The sequence below is a fragment of the Schistocerca serialis genome, chromosome 3 (assembly GCF_023864345.2).
Source record: "Schistocerca serialis cubense isolate TAMUIC-IGC-003099 chromosome 3, iqSchSeri2.2, whole genome shotgun sequence".
NCBI lineage: Eukaryota > Metazoa > Arthropoda > Insecta > Orthoptera > Acrididae > Schistocerca > Schistocerca serialis.
This window is the reverse complement of record NC_064640.1, coordinates 7820910-7843064: the sequence shown is the minus strand read 5'-3', so window position 1 is coordinate 7843064 and position 22155 is coordinate 7820910. Positions and strand designations below refer to the sequence as shown.

Genomic DNA, 22155 nt, shown 5'->3' with positions numbered 1-22155 from the left:
GACAGTGTTGAGCGAAATATTTTCGCCGGCCGGGGTGGCCGAGCGGTTCTAGGCGCTACAGTCTGTAACCGCGCGACCGCTACGGACGCAGGGTCGAATCCTGCCTCGGGCATGGATGTGTGTGATGTCCTTAGGTTAGTTAGGTAAGTAGTTCTAAGTTCTAGGGGACTGATGACCCCAGAAGTTAAGTCCCATAGTGCTCAGAGCCATTTGAACCAATTGAAATATTTTCATTCAAATTCTGAAGGTAGCATGGGTAAAACACAGGGTGCAATAGGCAATTTACAACTTGTACAGAAAGCAGATGGCGGTTATAAGAGGAGAGGGGCGTGAAAGGTAGGCAGTGCTTGAAAAGCGAGTGAGACAGGGTCGTAGAAATCCATGATGTTATTTAATATATACATTGAACAAGCAGTAAAGGAAATGAAAAGAAAAACTTAGAGTAGAAATTAAAGTTCAAAGAGAAGAAATAAAAACTTGGCGGTTCCAATGACAGCGCAATTCTGTCAGAGACAGCAAAGGAATTGGAAGAACAATTGAATGGAATGGACAGTGTCTTGAAAGGAGGATATAAGATGAACACCAACAAAAGCAAAACAAGATTATTGGGATGTCGTCAAATTACATCAGGTAGTGCTAAGGAAATTAGACTGGGAAACGAGGCACTTACAGTAGTAGATGAATTCCGCTATTTGGGCAGCAAAATAACTGATGGTAGCTCAACTAGAGGATCTAAAATGTAGATAGTCAATGGTAAGAAAATCATTTCTGAAGAGGAGAAGTTTGTTAACATGAAACATGGATTTAAGTGCTGGAAGTATCAGTTGCAAAGCGATTTAGAAAAGTTTGCTGTATGGCGTGCCAGGTGGTAGTTGACGCTAAGTAACGAAAAGTGTGAGGTGATCCACATGAGTTCCAAAAGAAATCCGTTGGAATTCGATTACTCGATAAATAGTACAATTCTCAAGGCTGTCAATTCAACTAAGTACCTGGGTATGAAAATTACGAACAACTTCAGTTGGAAAGACCACATAGATAATATTGTGGGGAAGGCGAGCCAAAGGTTGCGTTTCACTGGCAGGACACTTAGAAGATGCAACAAGTCCACTAAAGAGACAGCTTACATTACACTCGTTCGTCCTCTGTTAGAATATTGCTGCGCGGTGTGTGATCCTTACCAGGTGTGATTGACGGAGGACATTGAAAGGGTGCAAAAAAGGGCAGCTCGTTTTGTATTATCACGTAATAGGGGAGAGAGTGTGGCAGATATGATACGCAAATTGGGATGGAGGTCATTAAAGCAAAGACGTTTTTCGTCGCGGCGAGATCTATTTACGAAATTTCAGTCACCAACTTTCTCTTTCGAATGCGAAAATGTTTTGTTGAGCCCAACCTACATAGGTAGGAATGATCATCAAAATAAAATAAGAGAAATCAGAGCTCGAACAGAAAGGTTTAGGTGTTCATTTTTCCGGCGCGCTGTTCGGGAGTGGAATGGTAGAGAGATAGTATGATTGTGGTTCGATGAACCCTCTGCCAAGCACTTAAATGTGAATTGCAGAGTAGTCATATAGATGTAGATGTAGATGAAGCCTTTTCTGGAGGTATTTGTCTGGAGTGTAGCCATGTATTAAACTGAGACACTATTGATAATCAGTTAAGATAAAAAAGAATAGAAGTTTTCGAAATGTGGTGTTACAGAAGAATTCTGAATATTAGGTGAGTCAATCACATAACTAATGAGGAAGTGCTGAATAGAATTGGGAAGACAAGAAATTCATGGCACAACTTGACAAAAGATCAGTTGATTGGACACATTCTGAGACATTAAGAGATCACCAATTCAGTACTGGAAGGAAGTGTGGCGACCAAAAATCGTAGAGGCAGACCAAAAGATGAATGCCGTAAGCAGATTCAGAAAGATGTAGGTTGCAGTAGTTATTCGGAGGTGAAGAGGCTCGCGAAGGGTGGAGTAGCATGGAAAGCTGGATCCAACCAGTCTTTGGACCAAAGACCATAACAACAACATCCTTACAGCTGCAATTTATCACCCACGCATCCTTATTGCTATATTTTGTGACCAATATGGCTGCCACAATGAAACATGATTTGCCCCACCACCTCCCAGTCCAAAATCGTTACTCCAATTTCCATTGCACTGTAGTCACCTACGTCCACCGCTCACCCGCAATATCCAGTCCTACTACCCATCATATGGACTAGGGATCTCTGCTGTCGTGAAAGGTGCATCATGAACTATCAGCAGAGGTCAGCCACCTTCAGGCAACATAAAAAAATCTGTATCGCACAGTTGAGTGTAAGTATTAACCCTTTTCTCTCTCTTCTCTCTCACTGCTTATTATTATTATTATTATTATTATTATTATTATTATCGTTATCATTATTTGTTTTGTATATGAATTTTCACTTATTATTTCTCCCTGAGGACAACAGCACCCTGATCCACTGGAGCAGAAAGCAGCAGACTACCTAATATATCAGAGCAGCCACACAACTGTTCCCAGACGCTGAGTTTCCAGTATCACATGTCGAGCAGTAGGTAAATGGATTCATTATACTGCTGTTCAGTGCTACTTATCAACTGATCACCAGCAGATGAAAACATGTGAATGTGGGCATAGTACTGAATAGTGAGATTGAACTACTAATAGCAATCGTGAATGTTCACTGTGGTGCTGAAGTGCAGTTTACAGGAACAAAGTGGGAGTATCTGTGTAGTTCCACGATGGAAAACATCGAGGGGCTGACAACGACGGAGTATAACCCATTTTATTCTCCCCTAGATATTTACATCTTTACCAGCATGGTGCCCATCATCGGTATGGATGGAGTCCAACGTTCATTTATTTACTTACGAGGGTTGCCCAAAAAGCGATGCACCACATTTTTTTCCTCGGCAGAAAGAAATGCTATGCATGCGAAACGTTACGTATGTATTATCTGAAGTCTCCTGAGTGTGCATGCCAAGTTTCCGTCACTACCGACAGACAGTGTAGCTGTAGGACAGTTTCAAAATGTGTGCCGCTATTGGATTTCTCAGTGCAGAGAAGAAACTGTAGGGAATATTCACAAACGCTAGTGCAAAGTCTGTGGAGCATCTGCTGTCGACAGTAGTACAGTTAGTCACTGGGCACGGACGGTGAGGTCATCAGAAGGCGGTTCTGCGGAACTCAATGACTTGCAGCGATCGGGAAGACCATCCACGGCTGTCACACGTGACACGTTGCAGCGAGTTGATGTCATTCGTGAGGACAGACGCATTCGTGGAAGATATTTTGAGGACAATGAGGAGGTGGTTCATACAGTGAAGCTCTGGCTCCGCCACCAGGACAAGGATTGGTAATGACAGGGCATACACGCCCTTGTTTCGCGCTTCAGGAAGGCCATGGGATGGGATATAGATGACGTGGAAAAATAGGGGCTGCAGGTAAAACAACATTCTTTCGTGTGTGTTATTTTCATTATTTTCAATAAAGAATTCTTGAAGAAAAAATGCGGTGCATTATTTTCTGGGCAACCCTCGTAACTTGATCTGATTAAGGCAATCAGGCTGTCTCTTACATCAGACCAGGATTTCACAAGTAAAGTACTTTTTTTACACCATAGTTACCTTAGAAATGACAATTTTAATACGAAAATTATATTAAAATGATTTCAGTATCTATAGCTAAATTGAGAGTAAATATTACTGACAATGAATTAATAAAGTTAATACTGGCAGTACTTCTACTGCTGCTGCTGCTACCACTAATAGCGAAAATAAGGACAGTAATAATAATATAATAATAATAATGACAATAACAACAGTAATGATGGTGGGAGATATAACAAATCAATGAAAAGTTTTGCGTCACATCGATTCCGAGAGTTCCGGAACCTGTACAGAAAATTGGAATAGAGATCAACATAAATATTATTTCTGCCCTTTTTATTACTAATGAAAAAACACATTGCATGTTGTACCACCATACAGCGAGACCTTCACTGGTGGTGGTCCAGATTGCTGTACACATCGGTACCTCTAACACCCAGCAGCATGTCTTCTTGCACTGATGCATGCCTGTATTCGTCGTGGCATACCATCCACAAGTTCAACAAGGTACTGTTGGTCCTGATTGTGCTACTCCTCAACGGCGATTCAGCGCAGATGCCTCAGAGTGGTTGGTGGGTCACGTCGTCCATCAACAGACCTTTTCAATCTATCCCAGGCATGTTCGACCATAAACAGCCCTTTTCAATCTATCCCAGGCATCTGGAGAACATGCAGGCCACTCCAGCGGAGCGATGTTGTTATCCTGAAGGAAGTCATTCACAAGATGTGCTCGATGGTGGCGCGAATTGTCGTTCATGAAGACGAATGTCCCGCCAATATGCTGCCGATATGGTTGCACTATTGGTCGGACGATGGCATTCACTTACAGCCATTACGGCGCCTTCCGTGACCACCAGCGGAGTACGTCAGTCCCACATAACGCCACCCCAAAACAGCAGGGCACCTCCGCCTTGGAGCACTCGCTGGACAGTGTGTCTAAGGCGTTCAGCCTGACCGGGTTGCCTCCAAACACGTCTCCGACGATTGTCTGGTTGAAGGCATATGCGACACTCATCGGTGATGAGAACGTGATGCCAATCATGAGCGGTCCATTCGGCATGTTGTTGGGCCCATCTGTACCGCGCTGCATGGTGTCGTGGTTGCAGAGACGGACCTAGCCATGGACGTCGGGAGTGAAGTTGCGCATCATGCAGCGTATTGCGTACAGTTTGAGTCGTAACACGACATCCTGTGGCTGCACGAAAAGCATTATTCAACATGGTGGCGTTGCTGTCAGGGTTCCTCCAAGCCATAATCTGTAGGTAGCAGCCATCCACTGCAGTAGTAGCCCTTTGGCGCCCTGAGCGAGGCATGTCATCGACAGTTACTTTCTCTCTGTATCTCCTCCATGTCTGAACAACATCGGTTTGGTTCAATCCGAGACGCCTGGACATTTCTGTTTTTGAGAGCCCTTCCTGGCACAAAGTAACAATGCGGACGCGATCGAACCGCGCATTGACCGTCTAGGCATGGTTGAACTACAGACAACACGAGCCGTGTACCTCCTTCCTGGTGGACTGACTGGAACTGATGATCTGTCGAACCCCCTCCGTCTAATAGGAGCTGCTCATGCATGGTTGTTTACATCTTTGGGCGGGTTTAGTGACATCTCTGAACAGTCAAAGGGACTGTGTCTGTGATACAATATCCACAGTCAACGTCTATCTTCAGGAGTTCTGGGAACTGTGGTGATTCAAAACTGTTTTTTGATGTGTGGATTAAGAGTTTATAAGTGTACAAAATAGATGTTTTCTGACATAGCGAGTTCTTAGGAAATTTAAGGAGAATGCACCAGGGAAGAATACTTGGAAGTGAGGAAGATCTGATTGGAAAATTTGATTATTGGGTGTAACTAGTACCTACAGGGACAATGGTAATCGTTATTGTTGCTTTAGTAGATATCATTAACTGTTTTCTGAAGCTGGAGATGTTATTTAGTTCTCTAACATAATGCAGGGGATTATTGCAGTGTAGAATTCTTCCTACTGAGGAGGACTTAGAGAAAGTGGCTGAACAATGAAGTGGGACAGAAAGGATTTTGCTCTTATGAGAATATGTGTTTCTGCCGTGTTGTCTAGACAAGAGCGAAATGGTCGAAGAAAGATAGGGAGACAATGTCTTTTCATAACACAGTTGAGGAGACAGAGGGCATGGAAATCTCTGCACTTGAATGCACAGAGTCAGGATTGCTGTGGATATGATTCTCAAATGTAATCAGTGTCGAACATCAGAGATGTAAAAAACACAGTCATTCATAACTAGTTCCAGGCACCGTGAGGTTTCCTGAGAAAGTCGTTCCGTGATAACATCGCTCTAATCAGTAACTGGAAGTATAAGTGTGCACAAGTTTCTTTACCAGGCCAAGAGGAAAAAGCTTCCCATATTTTTGTAGGGCATGGAGGCAGGCCAGTGCCTTCTTCTACATTGCACATTGCAGTTAAGTAAGTAGACCAACTTAGATTTTCTACTACTATTACTCCTAGACTCTTTGTTGAAGGAGAGAAGTTGATATTTGTCCCATTTATAGTTAAACATGGTAGAGATTCCCCATAATTTGGGCTAATGAACGTAGAATGATCAACCAGTACCACTTGGATTTTGGATGGCTTGAGGTTTAACCCTATATCCTGCGTCCATTTTGATAGTTCACACAGCTCGGTACTGAGATTCTCAATAGCTGTCTTCAGGTTTATCGCTTTGTCTCTTAGATGCAACTGGAAGTCATCACTGTACATGTGGTATTCGCAGCAGGACAAATTAGATGACACATCATTGGCACACAACGAAAAGAGTATAGGACCTAATGCCAAACAATGAGGGAAGCCTGATAGTATCTGCCTCCATTGGGGCTTTATGGTACCAGACATGATACATTACTGGCGAGATGTCAGATATGAGTGAAAAAATTGCACTGCACTTGGTGAAAGATTTAGGTTGCTAAGTTTGGCAAGGAAAATGTCGAAGTCGACAGTGTAAAAGTTTTGCTGAAGAAATACATGATAGTCGCCTCTTGCGCATCTGTGTCAAGCTTCAGGTCATCTGTTTCCTTTATTTAGGCAAAATCTGTGTTAGGATGTTTACAGAAATCTAATTCGTTTTAGTCTAGTGGGTTATTCGCGGTTAGGCAGTTTGTTGGCTGGTCGTGGACTAAATATTTTAAGGCATTGGACAGCGCAGGGAGACTGCAAATAGGTCGGTAACCAGAGGGTGCTGTGACAATGTCCTTTTTAGGTAGTGGCTTAACTAGTCCCTGTTTCTGGGCCTCAGGGAAAATGCTTGCGATTAAGGAGTGGATGAAGATACCATTTATAATGGGCAGTAGTGAGTGGATAATAATTTTCATCCTGTGGACCGTGATGCAATCGTGTCCAGTAGATGCTGATCTAATATGCATGATGCCTTTTTTGATGGTATTGCAAGTAATATGCTTTAGACAAAATTTTTCGTGAGTACAGTCACTTACCCCCATGGAGTAATCAAAGAGTCTTTGTTTCGTTCATGGTTCAGTTGTGGATGTAGGTTTTGTGAAGTACTGGCTCGGTTCTTCAGCTGGGACATTTGGATCAGCTGCAGCTTTTACTTTGTCTGTACCAAGGGGACCTGGATTTTTCCACAGAACAAATGGTCTGGTTCTGTTGTCGGTTAATGTGTGGGCATGCTTGAGGATTACATTTCACACAACTTGACTGACTGTGTTCTGCTTTTGCTTGTAAACAATATGATTTTCAGGAGGTGTGGGAGGTAGTTTGTATGCCTGCTATGCAGTGTTTTTGAGATTCATGAGCTATTTCAGTTTTTCAGTTAGTCAAGGTGAGGTTTCCTTCTTACTTTTCTGGTCTTTACGGGAGAATAGTTGCCATATAGTTGAGTAAGTTCGTTCATAAGTCTATTACGTTCTTCTTTTATGTGCAAGAAGTGAATAGGAACGTTCCCCAAACTATTTCTTGCCCTTCAGTAGCAAATTGAAATAAATCAATGCGTTTGAAGTCTCAGTATGTGATTACTTGTGGTTTCTTTCTGGAACATTCTAGGTTCATTCCATGTCAAGTCATCCAGGCCATGAAACCCATTACCTAGTTGTGAACTGAGATTTTGTGTACTGCTTATGTAACTAATATCATGAACTTTTGCCAATTTTTATTGCTTTGTATACATTCTGTTGGTAGCAATTGCTGAAAGTTTGATGCAGTTGCGTTACTTCAAGGCAAACTGTAAAAATTTGAAAACTGGCTGCAGTTTTTTTAAAAAAATGGTATGCTGACAGTTTTTTGCCTGCATATCCTCACGGACATGTAGTTTCTGAAAACATGTTAGAATTGTCCAGTTAAATTTTTGCAAATGAATTTCATTTAATTTTATTGTTAAATTAGAAAAAATATTTTGGACAATTTCTCCCCTCTGGAAAACAGTGAAAAAATTAGAAAGTGATCTACAAATATTAAGGTTTCATCAGACAAAAAACAGTTTTGAGAAATGAATGGCACTAGAGAGAAATACAACTACCACTCAAGTGACATTAACAACATAAGTGCACATAACAATATCAAAATGGATCAAAAATTGCAATATTTGAAACAAAATTACACATTATAAAATATAGGGCAACTTGTATGTCACATGAAATATCAACATTTTCTTACCTCTAGCATAGCCAAATTAACTCAGTGTCAAAATACATAGCATTTTGTTTATAATATTTAAGCATTTTGTCAGAATCTAGTATTGTCAACACTGCACAAAATGTTGGTGCTGCAGTCTGCATTCAAGATGATTCGAAACTATACATGTGACGAGACACTTTGTATGAGAACCACTTTTATTCCACCAACTTTGAGAACTCTTTGCTCAGAGAATAAGTATGGCCTGTTGCTGTGATGATATCAACTTCACACAGAATATGAGAGAAAGAAACATCACAGACATCTTTATCAGGCCAATAGAAGGACGGGGATGGTCCATGAGGGTGCATGAAACTTACTGTAACATCTCCTTCTTGACAAATCACCTTCTCAGCAAGAAGAGTCATATGCACATGCTACATAGCAGTTGAGTTGTACAGTGTATTGTGGCATTAGTGGCAGAAGTGCATCTGAGAAATCATGCACGATACTAAAATCCGTATCACAGCTCAGCCTTTTTGCTTCAATCCTGGTTGGTGACATTGGTACAATGTGATGCATAGATCGTGCTCCAGGAATTGTGTTTGTACTTGTGAAGTGCTGAGAAAGATATTATCTGACTTGTACCATTTCATCTTTGGAAACAAAGAGAACTGAAATGCCTTGCAGTTTCTCGAGACAGAATTCAAATACATGTGAAGCAGTAAGTATTTGATTTTTATAAACTCTTTGCAAATTTGTTTTTGTGACAAGTCTTTTAACAGTGCCACCAGTACCATCACAGAGATTTGCCATGGCTGGTAGCAAAAAAGGACCAGCTGCACTTTATGTTAAAGTCATGTTCATGGTAGCAGGTATTTCTGAAATTCTTACAGTTATTATACTGTGCAGCACAACCATCAGTGAAATATTCAACATGCACAAGATGAATTACTGGAAATTAAAAAAAAAATCAGTAGCGTCTTCAGAGTCTGATACACCAAGGCAACATCGTGTTCTAGATCATCACAAACAATACAAATACTCTTTGCATGCAACTGTTTGTCCTTTTTGTAACATATAAGGACAGTGCGGAGAGAGCAGCTGCCATTGTTCCAATGGTACCCCTGTACTTATCTTGAAAACTAAATTGAGATTTTCACTGAAATCCATTAAATTTAACACTGATCCTTCATCAAGTGTTTCCTTCTTCATTTTCAGATAATCAGATTGTGATTCAGAAATAAAAGAGTATGGAGTAAGTTTTTCAATTTTCTTAATTAGTGTGTCACAGAATTCTGGTAGAGAAGTGATTTGAACACTTAAAGTCATTCTATCAGTTGATACTCTTTGACTGTACTGAACCATCTCATCAGGATCATATACTTCTATTTCATTTTCTAAATGGATTTGAAGCAATGAACTGGTGGGGCATTTTTCACACAGACGAAGCATACAGGCTCGGTTATTTATATCACATGTTAATATTTTAACAAGATCTTGGTATGTTTCTTTAATAGAAATGGAATTTAGAAGCAATTTAACGTTTTGGTGGTAAATGCACACTCATACGGTATGTGTTCCTGATGATCCTGCAAGTATTCACTGTTTTGGTCGAAGAGAAGCAAATTTTGAGAATCCTGTTTTATTTTGAGCATACTTTTTATAGAGAGAATACAGTTTAGTTAAATTACTTAAGACAAGACACTTTTGTTCATAGGTATTTTTGCTGGTGCTCACTTTGGATTTTTTCCCGGGCATTATTCTTGTGTTTTCGCCATCCAAATAAAAACTCTTTACTTTTTGCACTGTATCATGTGGCAATGTTTTTCCTCTTTCCTGCTCAGCCATAGATAAAAGAACTCTTGCTTGTCATACCAAATATTCAGAAACCTGAAATTTGGAACTGCCTTTCTGACGAGACCTAGTTGGTGGCACAAGAGTAACTGAATGTTTTTCACCATTATTTGCATAATCAATTTTCTGTTTGATTTTGTCCATGAGTTGATCATGATGTTCTGCCTTTTCTTCCAGTTCTGTTAAATCACTGCCAGGGATAATGCTTGCATCAGCAGCCAGCTCAACTTGATATGTAGGTGAAATTTTAGTTTTCAGAGCCCCAACTGCTGATTCCAATTTTCGTTTGTCTGTTGCATACCGACTATACTGAGCAACTGAATGCAGCTTTGCAGGAGATACTCATAATGTAGTTAAGCTAGTATTGAGCACAGATTTTTCAGGAGTCTGCACCTTCACATTACTTTCATTTATATATTCTGGAGATAGATGTCACTTGCTTGTTTTTCATTAATAAGATTGATACAGGTTGGGAACATTTTCTCCCCATAAATAACGCTGGAGCATCCCATTTTGAAGGTCTTTGCCTTTTCTAAACTAATTTTACTCAATCAAGGTGAAACAGATCGTTTATGGCGCTTGAGGGCATCACAGCAAATTTTCATATATAGAGATAATCTGTGCAGGTATCTGTCTTTGTGTTTAACACAAACACATGAAACAGTTAAATCACAGTATGAATGACTGTTGCTTCACTATAATAAAAGTTCATTTGCACAAGTCAGGGCATAATCATATATATCTTGCAGATACTGTCCAAGAAAACACTGCCTACTTGTACTTTCCATACTGCTTCATTCATAAGACCAATATTTGTCGTAAATAATTCAATACATGATTGGTGCAACCTAAAATGTACTTAAGCAATGAAAAATCATTCCATACCATTCTTTCATTACAAAAGTATTTCATGTTATTATTGTAACACGAGGGGACTTACTTTTCTTTTGGAATAAACAGTTAAAAACTGCAACAACTGAATTTTTAACCAATAATTGACTCTAGGTACAACTCGGTACAAGAGCTCAGAACTGCATGCTCAGTGAACACTGCGGGCTTTTGTATAAAAATATGACCATCAACTATGTTCCCTCAGGCTCAGAGTTGAAATATTAAAAGTTTTGGCTGGTTTCGTTGTCTAGGGGCTGGGATACGTAGTTGCCGCATTACAAGCCAAATACTGCTGAGTCTACAGTATACAGTATGAACATACACATGAATGGTGGGCTCCATGTGGTTCCCAGGTCGAGCAGCGACCGTAAATCATACACATGAATCGAATGGTCAAAAGTTCCTATCACTTGGAAATTGCGAATTTTGGATGTAACATAGAAATTTATAAATGAAAGATTGTAATGAAATAAAATCTGCAGGTACTATTTTAACAACTTTAAATGATGAGTACAATATCAGAAGTAGCTTTAAGAATGCCATTTATTACTGTAAAACACTTGTTGGTGTCGATGGTCCAGAATTAAAATAAAATATAAGTTGAATTACAGGGAAACAATAGATTCCTACTTCACGTAATTAGTTATGAACAACAACATAGCTCGCGAGATATTCACTTCTAAACGCATACAACGTCTTCACTGCAGAAGCCACGGAAATCTCACAAGTGCACATGTCGGCACTACAAATTATTTCTATCTCCTGCAACCATGCGCAAACTGCTCAATACTCTACAAGTATTTCCTGCGACCGTCCGTCACGCCTCCCCATCCAGCACCCCTGTCGTGTCCTGTGCGACCCGGTGCTCCTCCCCCACTTCCTTACAGTCTCTCTGTTGACTTTGGTAGTTTCCTACCGTAGTAACAAGCGCTGTGATTTGCTAGAGTGGTCCCGCCATATCTCCAAGCCAACACACACTCACAAACATATTGAAATACACACGAAATACTGGCATTACATTTAAGTAACTTGAAATTAAATAAATATTCCTATGGATGGACCATAAACACGCTCTAACACACATTATTAAATAAATAAACAAATCAAATAAACATATATCAAAGGAATAGAAACACGTGTAGGCCAGTAGCCTAATGTCTCTGTGCTTCCTAAAACACAGTAAATATTTGACCAATTTGTTCATGAATAGTATATATGGGATATAAACAAAGACACAGATGAATAGATATATTTATAAGCATGCTGCTACCGTTTTTCTGTGTAACTGTGGAGTACTTCTGCCTGATGCATTCAATAGTAATTGGCCACTTTGACCTCCAATAATTCATTTACTATTCAAGTTACATGCCTGTAATTCATACCAATTTAGGTTTACACTAATAGCTTTCTAAAGACACATCAATCGACAAAATCGGATGAACCGTATAGGTTTTGGAAACTCGTTGCTAGGTGTTACTTATATAATTAACAGTCAGGTACTAAACTTTAAACTAATAAAGGTATTGAAAATCTGATTACACCAACAGAATCGTCGAGCAAATAGTAGTAATGTACATGTTTCTTTTTAAGGTATCATGATTTGTCTGGCTATTATTAATTTCTGCATGAAATGTGAAATGTCTGCCATTATGGTTTCACAAAGTCCGCCATCTTTCGCATTCCCGGCATACAAATCTCCTTCATCGCCACAAATTACAGTCGTCGACACAGTGTCAACATGGAAATCCCAGCTACACTGTCGAACTGGACCCCGTGCTGGGGCTGCCCCTCTTGCTCCGGCTAATGTTGGTCACCAAGCAGTTGCTGACGAGCCCCATCTTGCCGAGTGGCCTGTGAGGCCACGCCAACTCTGAACTTAAAATATTTTCAGGGCACCACAACTCGCCCGTTACATCGTAACAGATGACTCAAAGCAAAGGAAATGGATGATGCAATACATGTTGTGGCAATAAAACAGTGTTCTCAGTGTAGTGGCATCACCGTTTAAGAGGGGAAAAGGTTAGCTTCAGTGCAATATTTCTGAGTGCACAAGTTACAGCCAGGTGCAGGGATGCTGGCAATAAGTTACACTACCAGCGGTTATGAAGTAGAAGGGAGGCCACAGGGCCGTAGAGCCGATGAAAAGAGTAAACACAGTGGTTAGTATGGCCCAAGTTACAGGCAGAAGGGGCCCTCTGGACCAACCCAGGTGTTATGAGTGCATGACTCGTAGCAGTCCATTAGCAAAACAGAGGCGCACAGCCACGTATAAATAAGCGCCGATTCACTAACAAGGCATCCCAGTGTGACACCTCTCCTGGACAGCGGGGCGTGTTACACCACTGGCTTTACACTGCAGGAGATGGGGCGCCAACATTCTTGTCCACGGCAGGTCGCTGGTTCGACACTCTGAGGCCATAGCGGCGGGCCACACCACAGCTCCCTACTGTGGGTAGTCTTGTTGGCTCCCAACACATGCTGGAGGCATCCCGAGATGAGGGCTCCAGATTCTGACGCTGGATCATGCGTGCTTGTTGTCGCCGCGATCTTAGCCGCACCTGTGAGGAAGCACGCCACGTGCAGCCTTGCAGTGGGTGGCGCTGAGGCAGCAGGGATGGAGACCGCTGAGACATCGTCAGAACTCCACGGCTGTAAAAGGCCAACACACAGCAGAGCGTTGCACAAGTCACTGAGGCTGACATTCCGCGCCAAGCCATTTCACAGACAGCGAAGTGGTGTCCTCAGCATTGCAGGACCCAGTGACCCAGACTGAGAGGAACGGGGGCACTTAGCTGGAAATAATAAGTCACTTGGGAAACTCGGACAACCTTTAATACGGTGCATCCCAACAGTTTCCATACCTCTACACCAGCTATGATTTGTTCCTAAGGAGATCCAGTATAGCCAACTTCAGCAATTGTGATAACATGGTAGTCATGAATTAGCAACTTCAATATTTCTTTTACAATAACATTGTTTTTCACACTTCCCATTATTTCTACAAACAGATTCTTTTTGTGTGACATAATGGAATATTTATAATAATACTGTAAATTTTTGAAAGGTGTTTATGAGGGGCCAATACCTTAAAGAAATTATAATGTTCATATATGGATTTTGTTTAAAAGAAATTATTTACAATTTTCTCTGAGATGTAGTTGATGGATATTCACTACAATAATTGTGACTATAAAAATATAAATCTTTCTCTTTAACTAAAGAAGAAATTCAAGCTTCCACTGCAAAAACTTTAGGAACTATTGCTTTTTTAAATTATAAAGGAGTTCGTCTATGAAAGACTGAATTCCTTAATCTGTACAACTTCTATTTATCGTAAGTGTAAAAGTAATTGACCTGCAACATTTACATTTTGGAAACGTGAATACAGCTAGGTAAACTTCCACTACTCAAAATTTCAAGGATTTGCTTGCTAATGGGCGTCATTTCGTAAAATTTCTGGATGGTCTGGCGTGGAATGAACCTCTTGCGAGCAGGTCATGAAAATTATGTCATGGACAGACATGCCAGGTGCAGGTATTTCAGAGGTAAGAATTACTCTGTTTGTGGATTTCGTTGCAAACGAAAAAAATGAAATGATCGTGTGGCATAGATGGCCGGGAGGCCCCATGCAGGAACTTCGGGTGCCAGGTTGCAAATCTTACTCCAGGTGAAGCCACATTGAGCGCTCTGCATGTCGTTGATGATGAGGAAAGGAAAACATCCAGTCCACGAGTGGAGAAAACCTTCATCGTGGCTGGAAATCGAACCTGGGCCCATTGCATGGTAGGCAAACACGTTACCACTCAGCTAAGCAGGCGGACTCATTGCAAACATGTCTACGAGATTAATTGAAATACTAATCAGTCTTGGTCGCAAGGATTTATTGAAAACTAAAAACAACATTTCAGATGGTAACTGATTTCGATTTAATCAAAAAGCATCTTCAGAATATGTCTCTGTAACGTTAAACATTAATATTCTTTAGAGGGAAATAGGCGTCAAAATTACATTTCATAAAACAAAAAGTTTATATATCGTGAGTGGCGAGCACAGATGACGGTGGAGCATTGGTGTCAGAGGACAACACTGGTAGCTACTAAATAGCATCAAAACTCTCACACGAAGCTCCGCCCCTCGCCTTCTGCATGACATAGTTGAGAGTCAATAGAGCATAATATACGATGGTAGCATATGTAAAAGACAAATCGTGGATCCAGATGTTGATAAAATACAACATTAAGGATTATTTAATTCAGTCAGGATGTAGTAGTAATTGTTTTTCATTGGCAGAAATAATTTTCTGTTGGTTGTTTACATATGCCGCTAATTACTTGAGCCAGGGTACAATAATTACTACTGCACCCTGCTCACTTTATATAATCCTTAATATTTTATCTACAGCTAGACCTATATTTTATATTTTACACATGTTACCATCATATGTTAAGCTCTATTGGCTCTCCGTGTCATCATACAGTGGCGGCGGGGCACAGCTCCCTCTTTAGGCTGGGAACACACAGGTCCAGCATTTCACCTGAAGCAAAATGTTGCGCAGCGTGTTGCTGCAAGCGTTTTGCTTCTTTGCTGCTCCAGTGTGCAGGAGGTAATATTTTGTTTCAAGCAACAGTACGTAATATTGTTTGTATTGTTCTCCTCCAGTAGTGGTGCAATTAACATGTGTGACGAGGAAGTCAACGTAGATACTGCTTTGTGGCAGTTTTTGCAAATGCTGGACTCAAATGAAATGAAATATTGGTTTCACCCGATCAATCAGAGGAGAGACATTAAGAATTATTGTAGAATGAGTGTCAACTGTTTTGAAGTGTTGTTGGAACTCGTCGGAGATAAAATTTTCAAAAAGGACACTAATTGGAGATGCAGCATCCCTGCTGAAGAACGACTGTTAATAACTCTAAGGTAAGTTTAATTTACTGCAATTACGATTCAAACGGTTATGTAAAATGTGCAGTTATCACAGTGGTTACCTACGACGCTTGATGAACTTTGTAAGTGTCGTAATTAGCCTCGTAATAACTTTATAATTAAAATTTATAATTATAATTTGTAATGTGGAACGGCTATACCAGTTACTGCTGAGGACCACTTCTTACCCTTCAGAATCTGAGGCAGACCACATACAATATTTCGTTTTTAAATCAGTCATGGGGATATTTTTCTTTTCTTTTTGGCAGCAATTCACAGTTCACTTACGTAACAGAAATGGGACATCCATATAAAATCAATCGCCTATTTCGTATTCTAAATATGTTTCTTTTCTAAATTTATCAAGAAAATAGTTGAATTTATTTTGTACATTTTCGTTTCTATATGTTGCTCATATTGTAATATATGGAACATAAATTTAAGTCTTTAGGCTTAAATGTCATGCTCATAGAACATAGGCCTAATAAATAAGCGCTACTTATTTATACCATCACACATGTCATTAGGTAAAATGAAATGAAACCTTAAGTTATATTAACATATTTTATTAATTATAAAATAAAATTGATACCAAACAAAAGCAAACAATACTGTTCAATGGAAATTCAAAATATAATTGTTACATTATAATGAAATGTCAAAACATATTTTTCAAGGAAGAGTTACTTTTTGTTGAACCACAAAAGGTTATTTGAATTATGATAGTCACCAAGCTGTAACAGATTATATTCATCTTGAGCAGATATCTGAGACGGTGTCGAATCACCTGACGGGTTTCTGCCATGAGAACTGCAGAAATTTGGTGCTGGTGAAATTTGAGGGACATTCGGTTGTCCTGAATAAACCGCTTCTTCTTGATCAAGATAGTAGTTCAACTGTTTTTAACATATATTTTGAAACGTCTTTGTGAAGTGTCAGACAATTTTTCAGTTTCAGGCATTAGACCTCTAAAATAAAGCATCATAGGATGTTCTTCAGATGATTTTTTTGGGTGATCGATTTAAAATATACAGCCATTGGTTCAGCCACTACCTCTGCTAGTGTGTTAACTTTTTTTCCTTGGATTCATTTCGACCACTGCTGTAAGTGAAGATGAAGTACCAGCGACTGTGGCAACATCTGTCTCAGTTGTGGGTTGTTCCAAGTTCTCTTCTGTCCCTTTCTCAGCTGCTACATCTGTTAGCCTTCGAACCATATTGCTGGTTGTACTTTTTGGATGTCCAATGCAGGGCAGCAAAAAACTCATTGCGTCAGCCAAATACCACTTTTTCTTGTTCCCACCTGATCCACTGGCATTTTTTTCAGCTCACGCAGATATCTCACGTATGAGGACCTCAGAACGTGCCATTTGGACTTGCACTCATTACCTAAAACAAAACAACAAAAATTAGTAAAATAAGTTAAAAACTATTTGTATGCTAATGGTATTTGGTATTTTCAGGGTTCTGGCTACTGGGGATAGATTTCAATATGTCCATTACAATCTTCGTGCTGGTAAAATGACAGTCGGAAAAATAGTAGCTGAGACATGTACTTACATTTGGGAAGTACTGCCACTGTTGTATATGATGACTGAGCCTACACCTGAAAAATGGGCGTCGGTAGCTGTACGCTTTGAAGACTAGTGGAATTTTCCAAACTGCTGTGGCGCAGTAGATGGAAAACATATAAGAATTGAGGGACCATGGAACTGTGGATCAGCCTAATATAATTACAAGAACTTTCACTCTATTGTGCTACAAGCAGTGGTAGATGCTGAAGGAAACTTTTTGATAGTTGGCGTAGGAGCACCGGGTAGAAACAATGATGCTGGTGTGTTTCTCTCTTCGAGCTTTGGACAGAGATGCGTTGACAAGAGGTTAAATCTCCCTGTACCCCGATTATTGTACCCAAACAAAAACGTTTCGTTTCCTTACGTGTTTGTAGCTGATGATGCATATGGTTTGGCGATCAATATGATGAAAGCATTTCCAAGAGCAACACTTCTAAGTAATGAGAGAAAATTATTCAATTACAGGTTATCTAGAGCTCGCAGAATAGTAGAATGCGCGTTTGGTATGATGGATAAAAAATTCAGAGTTCTTGAGCAAGCAATGCTCGTTCACCCAGATGTCACAAAACAAATTGTATTAGACTGTTGTGTGTTGCACAATTCCATAAGAAAAAGGGAAGGCAAACTAGCAGAAGCCTATGATGAGCTTACACATATTGTTGAGGTTGATGAAGAACCACAGCAGGCTGGAGCACGAGCCTCAAAAGCAGCGTACAAAGTTAGAGAAAGCTACATTCGGTTTTTTAATTGACCAACAGGTGCTTTTCCTTTGCAAGACAGGATGGCCTTCTGTAATTAAGATATCAATCAGTGTGTGAAGAATTATTAACGTATAGACCTGAATGTAGAAATGAACTCATGTACAAAAGTAATGATAACGATTAAATTATTATCCTATTATCTTACTAAATAGTAATTTATGATCAATTTTTAAATATTTTTGTTTAAATCTTTATAAAACATTATGTTTAAAGCTATAAAACAATTGAAAGAAGAGGTTTTCAAAATATGAACACTTTTATAACTCATGAAGTTCATTCTTGATAAAATTGCACGATTTAATATAATCCATTATGGAGTCGAGGTAGCAGTTGTCGTTATATTGGTTATCACTGTTAGCATTCAACCGCGATTCTAATACATATTTTAACAACGCGTTTCAAGAGACAATGCTCTCATCATCAGGTTGTAAAGTCTATGTCATGAAATTAAACGGACTACAAAGACAAAATACCATCACAAATAGTTGGGAAGTCCATAGAGTAAAACAGAATTAAAAGTATATTGGACTGACGTGCCTAGGTCCTCCCGAGCCGGCACAGTGCAACAGCATACTTGGTAGTTATGGGACGGCCATTGACTTGTGTCAACAACTCCAATGTAAGATGAGGACCCACAGTCCAATATACTTTTCATTCTGTTTTACTCTATGGACTTCCCAACTATTTGTGATGGTATTTTGTCTTTGTAGTCCGTTTAATTTCACGACATAGACTTTACAACCTGATGATGAGAGCATTGTCTCTTGAAATGCGTTGTTAAAATATGTATTAGAATCGTGGTTGAATGCTAACAGTGATAACCAAAATTGCACGAATTATATTAATTTGTATTTTAATTATACATTTCTTACCTGAGATCTTCATTTCCTGACCTGTGTGTTGTCATGGTTTGGTGATCACGTCCTGCTTGTGGTGATCTTTCCTGGTAATCACGTGCAACTCGGGTCTGGTTTCCATGAGGGCTACAAGTTATCAACATCGATAACTGTATCGTTGACCACACCATCTTCTCCTGTTTCAGTCATTACGCAATACACTTGACTAAAACACAGATCCGAAAACACAAAGCAGATGCTTCTGAACTGTCAGAGCTGCGTGTGACAGCTGTATCGGTGGGTAGTGGAATGGAGTTGGTGCATGCGCAGAACATTTTGCTCCTTGAAACAAGCATCATGCTGTATCGGTTGCAAGCGTCGAGCAACTGCTAAAATGTTTCAAGGTGTTGCTGTTGTGTACATAGTTCCACGTAGTCAGCGCGTACACAACTTTCCCACTATAGCGCGCCCCGCTAAGCACAACAGCGCAGGCGCAGCGCCCGTCCGTCTCCGCACTATGAGGTGACGCTGCATTGGAGACGGACCAAATTCTGCTTCCCCAGATCTGCATATTAATATGTAACGCAGCCAATTAGATTGCTGCTAATGTAGAACCTTTTCTCCTCGCGTATCAACTCATGCAATGATACATGAACGCGCGAGGTATTATAATGAGTGTACAGACCTCTGATTAGTCAGTCTGCATTTGTCTGCACCAGTCTGTACGAGTCTGCATTAGTCTGTACCAGTCTATAGTCAAGTTTCAGTCTGCACCTAATAAGATTATCATATTCCTGTACATAGCCATGAAGAGAAATGTATAGACACTTTGTCAAGTATTAGAGATATGTGGGAATAAAATTAACATACCAAGATGAAAAGAACTTCAGATTGTCAATTGTAAACAGCATCCAGAATCAAGTTATGTAATGTCTATGCTTTTTATTATTTTAATAAATGTGTGTGAAAATTAATCAAGGTCTATTTAAAGTTGGTCACCGTCAATCTGCTACTCTTAAGTGTGCAAGTGGCATTTCTATCGTCTGACCTAAGGGCAGAAGATAAACATGCCACAATAAGACCGCAAGACATATTGCTGACACTCGCCTACTTCGTCAGAATGCATTGTTCTCCCTTTCTTTATTTTCCATAGCTGACATACCTTTACCGTAAGACTGGACATAAAGTTTGTCCCTTGGTCTGTTTTTAATAGTCTCTGGACTTCCAAATGGTTGTCTCAGCAGTCATGTCTTTAACAGCTACCATAATACTGAAAACGTAAATACATTTGATAAAAATGAGATTTCACATAGTAATAAGCATAGGAAGTTTCAAAAAGATGATGAGAGGACTGATGTGTAAACAGTGCAACTTCTGCCTACATGAAAAGGGTACAGGAGTCAACATTAAATATGTGGGTGAAACTATGACTTGGCAATGAGCTTTTTTGTATCGTGGAAACTGGACATCAGTACAACTTAGATTTAGAACTGATAAGTGAAATAATTAAAGATCTTCAAAAACAGTTGCAGCCTCAAAAACAAGTACATGATCAAAACAATGAGTTCTTATTGGGTATTTGTGTGAGCAATGATCAGTTGGTGTCATCAGGTTTGGATGAAGTGAACTATAAAATTTATGAGTATGATTTTGTGTTTCCTAAAAAATATAGCACATTCAGATCCCAGGAACAAGACAATATTCTACTTTCTAATGAATCTGAAGTGCTAAACTTAGTTGAAAACGGCAAAAACTGTGAAAGTACAGTTCCTCAGAAACTTTTCACTACTGCTAGAGAAAGCATGTCACAATAACTCAAAAAATATAATAATATGTGGTGTCCTCAACATTGATTTCCTTGAAGAATCTGCTCAAAAGTCGCAATTAGTAAATTTAATGGGGTCATTCAACTTAAATATGAAAGTTTAATGTCCAAAGAGATTAAACAGCTATCTTGATTAGGTCTGCTACTAACACTGATTGCACTGTAAAATTATAGATGTTGGTTTTTCAGATCACAGTGCACTAAAAAAGCAGTCCGTCTTCAGGCCACGAGTGGCCTACCGGGACCATCCGACTGCTATGTCATCCTCCATGGAGGATGCGGATAGCAGGGGCGTGGGGTCAGCACACCACTCTCCTGGTCGTTATGATGGTATTCTTGACCGAAGTGGCTACTATTCGGTCGAGTAGCTCCTCAATTGGCATCACGCGGCTGAGTGCACCCCACACTGCACTAACAATACATTTTAATCCACCACTCAATGTACTCCCAACAGGATAACAGTTATTAAGTGTAGAAGTTATAGTGACAGTAACATAAATAACTTTGTACTTGGCTTAAAGAAAGAAGGCTGGCAAACCGTATTTACTTCTTCAACTACAAATGAAAAATATGACAATTTTTTGCAGATTTTTGAATATTACTTTAATACTACACGCCGGAAGCGGCTACAAGGGTAGCGGAGTATGTGTCGAGTGCACATGTGGGTTTTTTAGGCTAGAGAATTCCCTCCCCAGGCCCGACAAGACGCCTCCAGAGACGCAGCAAGGTAGGAGTAGGCAAAATGCAACAGGGAATAACAATATTAATCTGCTAATAGTAAACTGCAGGAACGTCTATAGAAAGGTCCCAGAACTGCTCTCATTAATAAACGGTCACAACGCCCATATAGTACTAGGGACAGAAAGTTGGCTGAAACCAGACGTAAACAGTAATGAAATCTTAAACTCAGATTGGAATGTATACTGCACAGACAGGCTGGACAGTGAAGGGGGAGGCGTGTTTATAGCGATAAGAAGTGCAATAGTATCGATGGAAATTGACGGAGATCCGAAATGTGAAATAATTTGGGTGAAGGTCACGGTTAAAGCAGGTTCAGACATGGTAATTGGATGTCTCTATAAGGCCCCCTGGTTCAGCAACTGTTGTGGCTGAGCACCTGAAGGATAATTTGGAAAATATTTCGAGTAGATTTCCCCATCATGTTATAGTTCTGGGTGGAGATTTTAATTTGCCGGATATAGACTCGGAGACTCAAACGTTCATGACGGGTGGCAGGGACAAAGAATACAGTGAAATTTTTTTAAGTGTTTTATCTGA

The 22155-nt window shown here is 39.9% G+C and overlaps 1 protein-coding gene across 2 annotated transcripts in view; it reads right to left on the bottom strand.

Annotated features, from left to right (window-relative positions):
* LOC126469662 (uncharacterized) overlaps positions 1-22155 on the bottom strand; it is a 436607-nt gene that overhangs the window by 276316 nt on the left and 138136 nt on the right. Inside the window, exon 4 of one of the 2 annotated variants that reach the window (XR_007586037.1) lies at positions 16499-17270. The exons of the other annotated variant lie outside the window; for it this stretch is intronic. The gene's annotated coding sequence lies outside the window, so the exon portion shown is untranslated. Of the gene's footprint in view, positions 1-16498; positions 17271-22155 lie in introns of those variants that run through there. 2 annotated transcript variants of the gene reach the window in all.